The following is a 12,185-nucleotide window of genomic DNA, read 5'->3' on the forward strand; positions in this document are numbered from 1 at the left end:
AATTAAGCATGTATCCTCTCCTTGAAAAGCCAACGTTTGTTACTCTGTTTGTATTTGAAAAGCCAAATTCTTTATTTTAATAGTCCAATGTTGACGTGGAGCATTAATCCACTTTTAAATATTAGATGGACGCGTGAGATTGAAAACCAATGATAGCCAAAGAGAGGAGGCAGCCGAGGAGAGAATCTGAATCCCTCATCTAAAGGTGCACGAGAATCGAACGGTTCTTACTTTACTCTTATTTTCATGAGGTTTTTTTTTATTAAAATCCTTTTTGTTATAAAAAAGTTAGATGTAGTCCGTACATATTTTCTTGTTAATTGCGGTTAATTGCGGTTCATAGTCTATTTTATCCTTACCAAATAAAGTAAATAATTTCAAATTCACTAATTGAATCATGTTAAAGTAAAAACACATTATGTGCCTTCGTCAAAGAAATAGACGAAGAGGGAATCAAAGAATTGCAATCACATCACAATCAGTATTTACTATCATTATTGTAATTGATGTTAATCGATATTTCCATTGTAATTCCATCCCTATTTAAAGGGGCTATGAAATGAAATGAGTATACCAATTCCAATTCCATTTTACTTTTACACGTTATCAGCACGTTCAGAGTAAATAGCCAAGAAAGAAAAACTCGATTCTGTCTAGGCCTTGAACTAGAACACCGAGTTTGTGGAATACTAATCCACCAGTCTGCGTATGTCCAAAAGTCAGGCGATTTAACATGGACAAAACGCATCATGCTAGCACTCCCATGATCGGTCGAAGTTTGGATGCAAAGAAAGATCAATTTCATCCAAAGGAAGATGACGAAGAGGTGTTGGGAGCTGAAATTCCCCATCTAAGTGCAATAGGCGCATTATTGTACTTAGCCCAATGTACTCGACCAGACATTGCATTCTCAGTGAACTTGTTAGCTAGATTTAGCTCAATACCAACACAGCGTCACTGGAATGCTATCAAGAACATTATTCGATACCTAAAAGGAACCATTGACTTATGACTGTTCTTTCCCTACAGAGAGACAAGAGGGACCGCAGATGGAACTGCAATCCCTAAAGGAAATGTTGATGGCCAAAGCGCCACTCACTACACCGAAACTCCAAATGACGTTTTGGTTGGTTTTGCTGATGTTGGGTACCTCTGTACCCACATAAAGGTCGTTCCCAAACTGGTTATGTATTTAACATTGGAAACACAGCGATATCTTGGAGATCAACAAGCAAACCCTTGTGGCTACCTCCTCGAACCACTCAGAGATCATTGCTTTACATGAGGTGGTTCGTGAGTGTATATGGTTAAGAGCTATCATTACACATATTTGAGGGACTAGTGGTTTGAGTTCTACCACTGAAGAGCCTACTTGCATTTATGAAGATAATGCAGCTTGCATCGAACATATGAAGCTAGGTTATATCAAGGGTGATAACACAAAACACATATCGCCAAAGTTTTTCTACAATCAGCAACAAAAGGCTCTCCTCAAGATTCAAGTGAATCAAGTAAGGTCTGAGGAGAATGTGGCAGATTTGTTCACCCAATCATTGCCCAAGGCCACATTTGAGAAACATGTGAAAAGCATAGGAATGCGAAGACTTTCCAAGCTCCCTTTATTAATGCAAGTATCAGGGGGAGGTGTAGACATCAGGGGGAGTCTAACACACAGATGTCATCCTCAAATGTAGAAGTGCGTTGTGCTCTTTTCCTTCGACCAAGGTGTATTTTTTGTCCCACAGGGTTTTTATTGTTACTTGGCAAGGTTTTTAGTGAGGCAACAACTCATGCACCATTTCGTCTTTGACTTGGCACAAGGGGGAGTGTTAAAGGAAAAACACATTATGTACTTTCGTCAAAGAAACAGACGAAGAAGGAATCAAGGAATTGCAAATCACATTCCAATCAGTATTTACTATCATTATTGTAATTGATGTTAATCGATATTTCCATTGTAATTCCATCCCTATATAAAGGGGCTATGAAATGAAATGAGTAGACCAATTCCAATTCCATTTTACTTTTATAAATCACAATTTTAACTCAATTTTAAATTTCAAATTCAAATTCCAAAATCTACAATTCATCAATGAATAATTTTCAAACATATAACACTAAATGTATTCACTACTACAAAAATTCAATCAGACGACGCCTCTCACACGACGCATCATAATTTTCCGTCGTCTGATTGATTTTTATTTTTTCAGACGTCGTTTTTACAAAATTTGTCGTCTGATATGGACTTGTGAATTAGTTCAGACGGCGTTTAAGAAAAAAACCGTTGTGTGACGCTTAAAAAATTGAGCGGCAAGTTTCCCACCATGTAAGTGGTGCGGAAACCCAGCTCAAACTCCAAATTTTCCCCCAACATGTATTGATCATACAACGAGAAATAATAAAACTGTGGTCTGACTAATATGTTTCACAGAAGGGAGGGAGATTTTCCATCACCATTTTTTTCCAACTCCCCTAAGAGGGAAGTCGAATTGATAGGAGACAAACCCCAAATTAAAATGGCTGCATTCAGACCACATTTTTATAAAATCCCGTTGTGTGAGTCTTTGTCCAAATTGATAGGACTTGTCGAAATTGATATAGGCTGGGCTTGAAACCCTACACTTGAGCAAAAACGTAATGAAAAACCCAAAGCCCTCCCCACTCTCTCGACAGGGCCGCATCCTCTCTCGACAGAGACTCAAAACCAAAACGCAAAAGCTCCTCATTCTCTCAACAGTGTCTCTCCAAAACCAAAACCTCACTCTCCCAAACCCTCTCTCTTCTTCGACAAACCCCAATCAAAGCCCTTTCTCTTCGACAAACCCCGACCAAAACCATCTCTCCCTCTAACTAGGTTATTCGATATGGGAAATAGCGAAGGGAAGAAAACCAACTGGGTAGCCTCTAGCGTTCTTCAGATCTTTCAGCGATGGTGGTTGTTCCTTTCGTCGGTGGTACAACTTTGAAAGCAAGTACAGAGGGTTCAAGGCTTACCAATTTTGAAAGCAAACCTAGAGTTGAATCGGAGAGAAAAGACGTCGAACTTCCTGGGCTTTAAAATCGGAGTCCGATTAATTAGGGTTAGGATTTGCGTCGATTTTCGAGAAGCTTCAGGATTTTGATTGCGATTATGGTTGAGACGACTTTTTGGTAAGTTATTGTATTATGAAATTCAGCTATGGGTAACTGGGATTTGAATTTTGTGGTTTCAGTATTAGATTCGAACATTGGAGATGTGGATTTGGGATTGAAGGAAAAAATGTCAAAATTGGGGCTAGGAAGGTAACTACGAAGGTTTTGATGGTATTCGATAGAAATTTTAGCTACTCCTTCTGCTTAGCACTGGATTCCTTGCTGCTAGTTTGGTATTTTCTGCCTTTTGGTTTACATTTGCAGTCTATTTTTGGAACATTGAAGTTAATTTGGGTTTTTAGTTGTGATTCTGTCAAGAAATTCAATGGGTATTAGGCTCAAGAGAATGGTGGTCTCTGATGAGAGCCTTGAGTTGCTTTCCAGGTATGGCCAAGAAATTATGGCAGTGAAGGGGAGGGTCTTGCAAGTTCCACCAGTGTTCAGGCATCGTTTGTAAGAGGTTAGTTTCTCTAGTATTCTTCTCCCCATTTATAGATTAACTTTTGAAATATGAATGTTAAGGTTTTGTCTGGATATAGAAGACTGAAATCACTTACTAATTGAGGTTTGCATGTTTCCAGGTGTTCTTGAGAAAACTGGAGTTGAGCCACAAGTGGAGAGGATTAGTAAATACGAAAGTGCTGGTGAGCAACTTGAGCTACGACCATGTCTGAAGAAAATTTTGAGATGCTGACAGCATTGCTCGATAACATATATGGGAACTGGCTGGACATAATTTCTTCTACAAGAGGTGCTTTGAGATTTGGTTTTTGGCTAATTTGATATGATTATGTTGTTCAGTTGTTGAAATTTGATGTGAAAGTCATCAAGGGAGTGGTTGTTCTTGAAAGTTTTTTTTCCCCTCTTTATGTGATGATATACAGGAAGCGTTTAAGTAATATTGATTCTCTTGCTTGACATGCCCTGGTGGTGATGCCCTTGCTTCTGATTTGTAGGAATTAGTTCTTTAGACGTTGTTGATTCATGAGTATCTGTTGACTGCAATTCCTCCACATAGCAGGTGTTGATTTTTCTTCCAGCAGCTGATATGTGGAGTCAACTACTGTCAGTCCATGGTAAATTATATTTGATGCAGATACATTATGAAATGGTTTCCTTGTTTAAAATAATATTGCTTCTTTTCTCACGTTAACCTCTTATACATTACAATTACTCTGTTATACTCTGTTGCTTCTTGTTCTTGTCCTGTTAGCTTTGAGGCAAAAATTAGACACTTTGAGGCTGTGGTTATATTTAAGTGGGGATTTTGAACAAGAATTAGACACTTTGAGGCTGTGGTTATATCTAAGTGGGGATTTTGAGTCCAGGTATGTACTACTGCCTATTTGGATATTGTTTATTTAGCACAAGATTAATCAGTACTGACGGCTGCATTCCATTGGTATGCAACAGATCTCCCATTTTCCTTTCTAGGAGCAAATGATTATATATGGTTTACATGCTCTATACAAAGTTTTAGGCTTTCAAATTTGCTGGACTTGGTTTTTCTGTAGGCGTCATTTGTTAGAATTTCTTAAATTACTTGTAAAATATTAATTAGTTGTCAATGTGACTAGTGATTGAAATCTCATTTATAATGCTAGGCCTCATTCAAATGAATGTTCTGGAAGTGATCTTGATGGAGATATTTACTTTGTTTGCTGGGACCCCGAGTTGATTTCTCGCAATCAAATCCAACCTATGGATTATACCCCAGCACCAACTATAAAGATGGATCATGATGTCACAATTGAGGTATTACTTTGACTAATCATATGTTGTGTTAAACTGGGAATTTCTTCAACTATAAGTTGGATTTTTATTTTTTATTATTTGGTCTTCCAATTAAGATATTTAAGTGCCAATGATTATTTGTCTTTCCCTCTCTCCATTCCCCCCATTTTCTGGAGTGCCAGTGTATACTGAAATAGTGCTATATGGAATTTTTGTTGACAGAGAGCATGGTAAAGCAATGAGCCCTCCATGCATAAAGCTCGTGAAGCTATTTTCAATTGTTGACAGAGTACTTTTCCCAGTTTCTTTTGACCATTAAATTTAAGAGTCTTACCCTTTACTTTTGCTCTTTATTCTTGATTATATATATCAGAATTGATAGTAGAAAGTCTTAGACAGCAAACATGGAAGATAAGCAAGGGGGAGATCAATTGGAGCAAGCTGATGAGGCCCATGATACTGTAAAAGCCACCTAATAAGCTTGAGGTAGAGGAAAAAATGTTTTTAAGCTATTGGGATTATGTTTCTCTTAAAGAAAATTCATTTGGTGATTTTGTTAAACTCAGTACTTTCATTGTTTGAATGCATTGATCACTTGGTATTGCACAATTTCTCTTTTTCGATATTGAGTGAAAAAAACGGGTTACTTTATATTGTGATTTATGCTTGCAGTGCCCAGTTTACTTCTTTATTAATCGGATGCAATTGCATGCTCTGTTTTCATACTCCAAAGTTGCATCAAAGTACCCTTCAAGGTTTCTCACAAAGTAATTTTTACCAAAATAAGCCAACTTTTAAATTTAAAACAGCTTTGCTGAATTTCTGAGGTAGCTACTGATCTGTTAACTTCGAGCTCTGTGTAACCCTACTTACTGATCTCCAAATGTCCTGAATTTTTGACATGTTCTTGTCCTGTTAGCTAACAATTGATCCGGAAACTTTCATGTTATTTGGACACTCAGTATATTTGGTGAATTTTCTAAATCAACTGGTGTTTTTAAGAAACCTGACAGTTCAGTCAGTTTGCATCCATCTTTTACCTTACTTCTCAAACTCCGATTAGCTTGAAATTTTAGTATGTTGTACCTTGAGATGTCTGCCTTTATTCTGGAAAATTTCAACTTCATTGTTGCACAAATGAATTTTTAGTAAGTCCCCGAAGTTGAACTTCATTGGACTTGTTGTCTTTGCAGGTAGTACTTGTTTTGGATGGTATGAATTGAGTTATATATGTAGCAGCAGCAGCAGCAACAGCAGCAGAAGCTAGTGCTTTGAATTAGGTAGTTAGCTTCAAATAAGTTGTAGTAGTACATTTGATCTGGTGTAAATCAAAGACTCTAAAATGCTGAACTAAATGATTTATCTTTGTCTTGTATACAGTAGGTGTTGGTAGTCTCGAGTGAGCAACAAACCTTGCAAAGCTAGACTATTGATCCAGATGCAGCTAGAACTACAGAAAGACATCAAAAAGCTCCTAAAAGGCCTATTCGTATTAGTGCTTGGAAGCTTGCAAAGCTAGATTCCAATGGTGCCATGAGAGCGGCAAAGCTAGACTCCTTAAGTAAATTTCTGGATGTGTATTTCTAGGAGAGTAGTGTTAGATGTACTCCTTTTGTAGATGAAAGATTGCTTTGCACAATCTACTTGTTGCATGATTTGGATTATAACAATTTTTTTCTATATATTGATCAGCTACTCTTAATTTGATCATTTTTTATTTCAGTTCTAGCATATACAATGCATTGAATCATTCTATTAGGACAACAATAACCACAAAAAAACTGTCGTATGTGTACAATAGTCACAATGACCCAAAAATAAAAACTGTCGTCTGAATGTAAAATAGATAATGGATACTTTGAAAAACTGCCGTCTGAATGAAAGTCACACAACGGGCATAAAATAAAGCGACATCTGAATTGCAATCACACAACAGTTTCTAAAGTCGCCCGTCGTCTGAAGAATAGTCACGCAACAACTAATGCTGTCGACAGGCTGCTGGCATGCTGCCGACATGCTGCCGAGCCCTTCACACGACGGTTCCCTACAATCGACTTTCATCAGACGGCGCCTCGATATACGACGGTTTGCCTTCATATCAGACGACGGTTTTTAGCCGTCGTCTGATTCAATTTTTGTAGTAGTGATTCCTACGAAATCAATATACCTAAGATGCAGTTATAGAAATATCGAATACTTATATACCTGCATTATAGGATGAAAAACATTTGAACAAAAATTCAAACATTATTGCTTCAATTGTATCTATATAGTAGGTATTAGAAAAGAAAATAAATCCAATGTGGTAGCTGAGTCATTAGACCGCGATTAACAAAAAAAATTATCCGAGCTACATCCAATACGGGGTGTGAGTTTTGGACTTAATTCAAACATTATTGCTTCAATAATATCTATATGGTAGTTATTAGAAAAGAAAATACATCCAATGTGGTAGTTGAGTATTGAACCGCGATTAGCAAAAAAATTCATCTTGACTGCATCCAATACATGGTGTGAGTTTTGAACCTATATCAAATTAATTGTAATTAAGCGCACATTTTGAATGAATATAGAATTAATTTGATCTAGGGTTCATCATTTGAGCCATGGGTCCAAAAGTCTATGGGCGCCCGCCCAGCCCGACCCGCAGCAAAGTCCATCCTGGCCTTGCCTATTGGGCACGAGGTAGGGCTAGGGCGGAGGGTTCAAAGCCCTAGCCCATTATATGCTCATTAAAGACTGCTCGACCCAACCTTATAAGCCCAATCTGAAAGCCCATTCAATTATGGTATTAATATTTTTTTTTATATAGTTATTAGTTCAATATGTGAACTAATTATTGCAGTAAGCTATATTTTTCAATAATTTTGTATTTTATCTTGTTCAGTCATTAACATATCATAATTTTTTCATAGTTTTTTGTACTTTTTTTTTAAATAAAAGAATATTACATATAAATATAATGAGCTCGGCCCTGCCCGGCCCGAAAAAGCCCATAAGGCCCTGGGCCTTAATTTTTAAGAAAAGTTCGGCCCTGCCCAGCTCATATATATATATATATATATATATATATATAGTGGCCTGCCTGAGCCCAGTAATTTTGGGCAAGGTCGGCCTTGCCCTGCCCATTGATGACCCCTAATACACCTCAAACAAATATGATCACAACAGTGATCCAAACTGTTTATTTTGTAAGAGCATCTCCAACAGAATACTTATTTCAAAAAAAAAATTGAAATTTAACTAGTTTTAGACTAAGTTTGATCTCCAGCAGACTAGCTAAACAAAAGCTAAATTTAGCTTTCGCTAAAAGATCTAGCTATATTTAGCTAGAGAGGAGAGAGAATTTAACTAAAAGTTAAATTTAACTTGAGATTTAGGTATTTGCTGGAGCATAACTCAATATTCAACTAGCTATATTCCAATTTTAGCTACTTTTAGCTATCAAGATAGCTATCACTGTTGGAGATGCTCTAAGTTCTAATCAGAAATTCATGTTCGCAAAATATAATTTTCCTCAACGTAAAGCCATATTTAGCTAGTCATCCTATAAAAGGGCTAGTCAACAGTCTATTAAAATTTCATTAGTCTGAGATACTGATAAGTAGTCCATCAGCTTCTAATCCAAAACGTACATTCTCATGATAGATAAACTGCTCAGTTACGTTAAGCATGCTATGGCCTAAAAGGGTAGGTAGCTACGCAGGTGGTCGTATATAATTTCAAAGGCCTAGAAGGGTGAACTAATTTAACCAGTACGTCCCAACTATATTTCATCAAACATTGAGAATCTTTCTACTCTCACTTCTATAAATACTAACTACATATGCTATAACCTTCAATTCAAACAAGAGCCAAAAGTTGATTAATTGTATCCATAGTTGATAGTTCCATACTCAAGAACAACTATATATTAGTTCTATCTCGTCCCTATCAACCAAGATGGCTAGTTTCAAGCGCTGTTTCCTGTTATCTTTGATGGTAGCAGCATTGTGTTTATCTAGCATTGATACGAGCTTCGCAGCCCGAAACCTTCTGCAGGCTACGGCATTACCAGTGCCTACAATTCCATCTCTTCCCAAGGTTGCAGTGCCTTCCCTACCTTCCCTGCCAAAACCTACATTACCACCATTTACGATCAACCCCATCCCATCTCTGCCCAAAACCACAATGCCACCACTACCAAGCATCCAAATCCCCTCTTTGCCAAAGCCGACCCTCCCAACCATGCCGGCTGCTCCTAAGGTCACTCCTCCTCCGCTTCCAGTCACTCCAGTGCCCACCATTCCGACAAAGATACCTTCGTTCCCTACCATTCCATCACTTCCTTCCTTCACCCCTCCATCAAAGGGTTTTTTGCACCAACAGTGTCTGGAGACTTGGGTGACTGACAATATGATACCCGAACTTACAAAGTTATCAAAGTAATACCCAGACTCAATTTTTCGTATCAACGTGGTACTTACGTCAATTTTCCGTCACGGCGCCGTCAATCCTGACCACGTGTGAGGCACATGACTCGCAAAATAAGGGTAAAAAAGACTTTTCCACTCCTCCACAACCCAATCACCACCTTCCTCTCCTCCTCAACACCACCTGGTAATAATAAACCATTCTCTCCCTCCGTCAAACCCACACCACCTCCCCTCTCCTCCCTCCCCAACAACCCTCACCTCCTTCCCCGGAAAACAAAAAAGTGTATAAGCTAATAGAGTATGGTGATGTTGTGCCCAAACTAGATACACCAGAACAAACTTTCAGCCGCAGCAGAATCGAGACCTCCACCGACTGAGCAAAAACCATGGCGGCACCTCCAGACCTGGACCCATCCCCCTCCTCCATCTTCTCCCACCAAAATTCCCGCCTCCCAGACGACACCGTTTTCTACGCCATCTTCCCGACTCCTCCCTCACCTCCACCACCGCTGCCACCTCGCTCCAATCCTTCCAGAGATGAGAAACATACAGGAAACATACATAGATATTGTTTCCATCAGCGCCGTCCTGCAACTCCTCTGGAAACGGCGACAATTTGTCAGACCAAGCACTCAAAACGTCGTCGCAGTCCAGCTTGGGCATCAGCCCACACTCCGAATCCTCCTCCTTCGAACTCTTCTCCTTTGGTGGCAACTCAGCCAGCTTTGACTCCACCACCGCTAGCTTCTCCATCTTCTTCTTCTTCTTCTTCTTCCCGGCAGAAGATGGGGTCAATGGAGCCATAATGGATGGCCGAGATTTGTTGAATCTGGGCAAGATTTCAAGAACATCGATGATCGGGAATCTCCATCAGTTCATCCTTTCAACATTTCCTCCATCCTTTTCCCCTAGCCCTCTTCCTCCTCCCTCCACCGCCACGTCATCACCATTGTCGTCTTGCCGTTCTAATCATCGAGACCAAGACTTGGGTGTCCCGAGCCTGAATGGAGAAGAAGAAGTAGATGGATGAGATGGAGAAGCTGGTGGCTTGTTTTAATCTTCTAACAATGGCACTGGAAAGTTACTTACAAATTTCCCAACTATTTTGGGCTTTAGAAGAACAATGTTGTATAGGGTTTTGGATTTGATTTGTTTCAAGGAAGAAGATGATGAATAGGAGAGAAAATTAATGAATTGAGGGCAAATCAGTCTTTTTACCCTTATTTTGCGAGTCATGTGCCTCACACGTGGTTAGGATTGACGGCGCCGTGACTGAAAATTGACGTAGGTACACGTTGATACGAAAAATTGAGTCTGGGTATTACTTTGATAACTTTGTAAGTTCAGGTATCATATTGTCAGTCACCCAAGTCTCCAGACACTGTTGGTGCAAAAAACCCTCCATCAAAATAGATGTAGTATTTCAGCATGGAGATCGATGTGGCACACATGATTTACATTTATTTCTATTCTTTATTTGAGTGAGCCTACACATTATGTTTGTTTGTATTAAGGAATTCCTGCGTTTCAGGCATCCTAGAGGCTTTATGTTGTAGATTTCAGTTTCACATTGTGCAATGTTATTCTTATACTACCACGTACGTAACGTACGCATACTCAGATGTACTTGAATACAAATGCATGTATGAGTGTAAGAATGGGTAGAAAAAAGAATAAAGATGACAGTCCAACTAAATAAAGCCATGCTCTAGCACGATCTCTCTAATTCAGTAACCAAATCTTTCAAATCCTTCACAATAAAGCATCCAGAACACTAATTAACAAAAACAACTTCTCATCCAAATTAAGGAAAGAAATATACCATTCATGCCATGCATGAATACCCAAGCTAAAAGGCAGGGACATATATATGACGATAGATGTAAGCTTTGCAAGACTTGGATCAACTTTGCATCTGGGACATTATTTTGTCAAAGCTATCTAGGAGCATTATATCCAGGATTTTTACACAGAGCTTATGATGAATTGGTTCTTGCTATTCTTCAATTGTCTAAGCAAAGATACGACGCCGTTTCAGATTTTGGGGATCCATTAATTATACCATGAGACTTGAACTTTGGCTTAATCATGAGCAACTTCAGAGTGATTTTTCTTAAATATTCCGACTGGAAAAAAGATATACTTGGATTAGTTCGCTAATTAGCAAAACTACTACTGCGCCCATATTAGTATGAACTATCCACTTTTTAGGTCTCAATATCGTAATCATCTTCGCAACAAGTTTGTCAAACAAGAAACGTACTATTTAGTCATCTAATCATTATTAAACGAAGGAAAATTCTATAATACATACCCGTATCTCGTACACAAATTTATAAATATGACAACAAATTTGTTGTCAGAGTAGTAATGTTGAGTCATATTTTGTATAATTTTAGTTCTAATAATGGTAATTACACTACCTACTACCTTGTTACAAGTTTTTGAACAAATTTGTTGTCAATGTTGTAATTTTTGTTTAATTATATATAAATAATGTAAATGAATATGGTAACTTTGTTCTCAATATTGTAATTTTAATTCAAATAATTATAATTTTTGTTCAAATACATGTAAAATGAGTATATGATAAACATCACAGTACCATAGTTTGTCTCTTAAACGAATATACCAACACATGATTACGTTTGAGATAAAACAATAAAACGGTGATGACAATATATATATATATATATATATATATATATATGTAAATATATATGCAGGTACCTCGCTTGAGGCAGCAACAAAGTTCTTGTCACAGCAATTTTCTTGATTTCTTCTAATCCTTCATCACCATCGATGGGAAGATGCTTCTCTAATGTGTCCCTTCTTTATATGAATTCCACTGAGCAAGTTAATGATCGATTGTGATAAGGTAAATGAACTCCGGTTAATACA

At 38.0% G+C, this 12,185-nt stretch overlaps 2 long non-coding RNA genes across 2 annotated transcripts; both read left to right on the plus strand.

The window, feature by feature from the left end:
* The first annotated feature begins 3,149 nt into the window (after positions 1 to 3,149).
* Positions 3,150 to 4,257, plus strand: LOC112190685. Its single transcript, XR_005805783.1, has 3 exons — positions 3,150 to 3,595; positions 3,717 to 3,886; positions 4,092 to 4,257. It is a non-coding gene; the product is annotated as an uncharacterized LOC112190685 (long non-coding RNA).
* A 498-nt stretch (positions 4,258 to 4,755) lies between these two features.
* LOC121051628 lies at positions 4,756 to 5,322 on the plus strand. Its single transcript, XR_005806274.1, has 3 exons — positions 4,756 to 4,890; positions 5,092 to 5,158; positions 5,265 to 5,322. It is a non-coding gene; the product is annotated as an uncharacterized LOC121051628 (long non-coding RNA).
* Positions 5,323 to 12,185: the final 6,863 nt, after the last annotated feature.

The sequence above is a fragment of the Rosa chinensis genome, chromosome 2 (genome assembly GCF_002994745.2).
Source record: "Rosa chinensis cultivar Old Blush chromosome 2, RchiOBHm-V2, whole genome shotgun sequence".
Taxonomy (NCBI): domain Eukaryota; kingdom Viridiplantae; phylum Streptophyta; class Magnoliopsida; order Rosales; family Rosaceae; genus Rosa; species Rosa chinensis.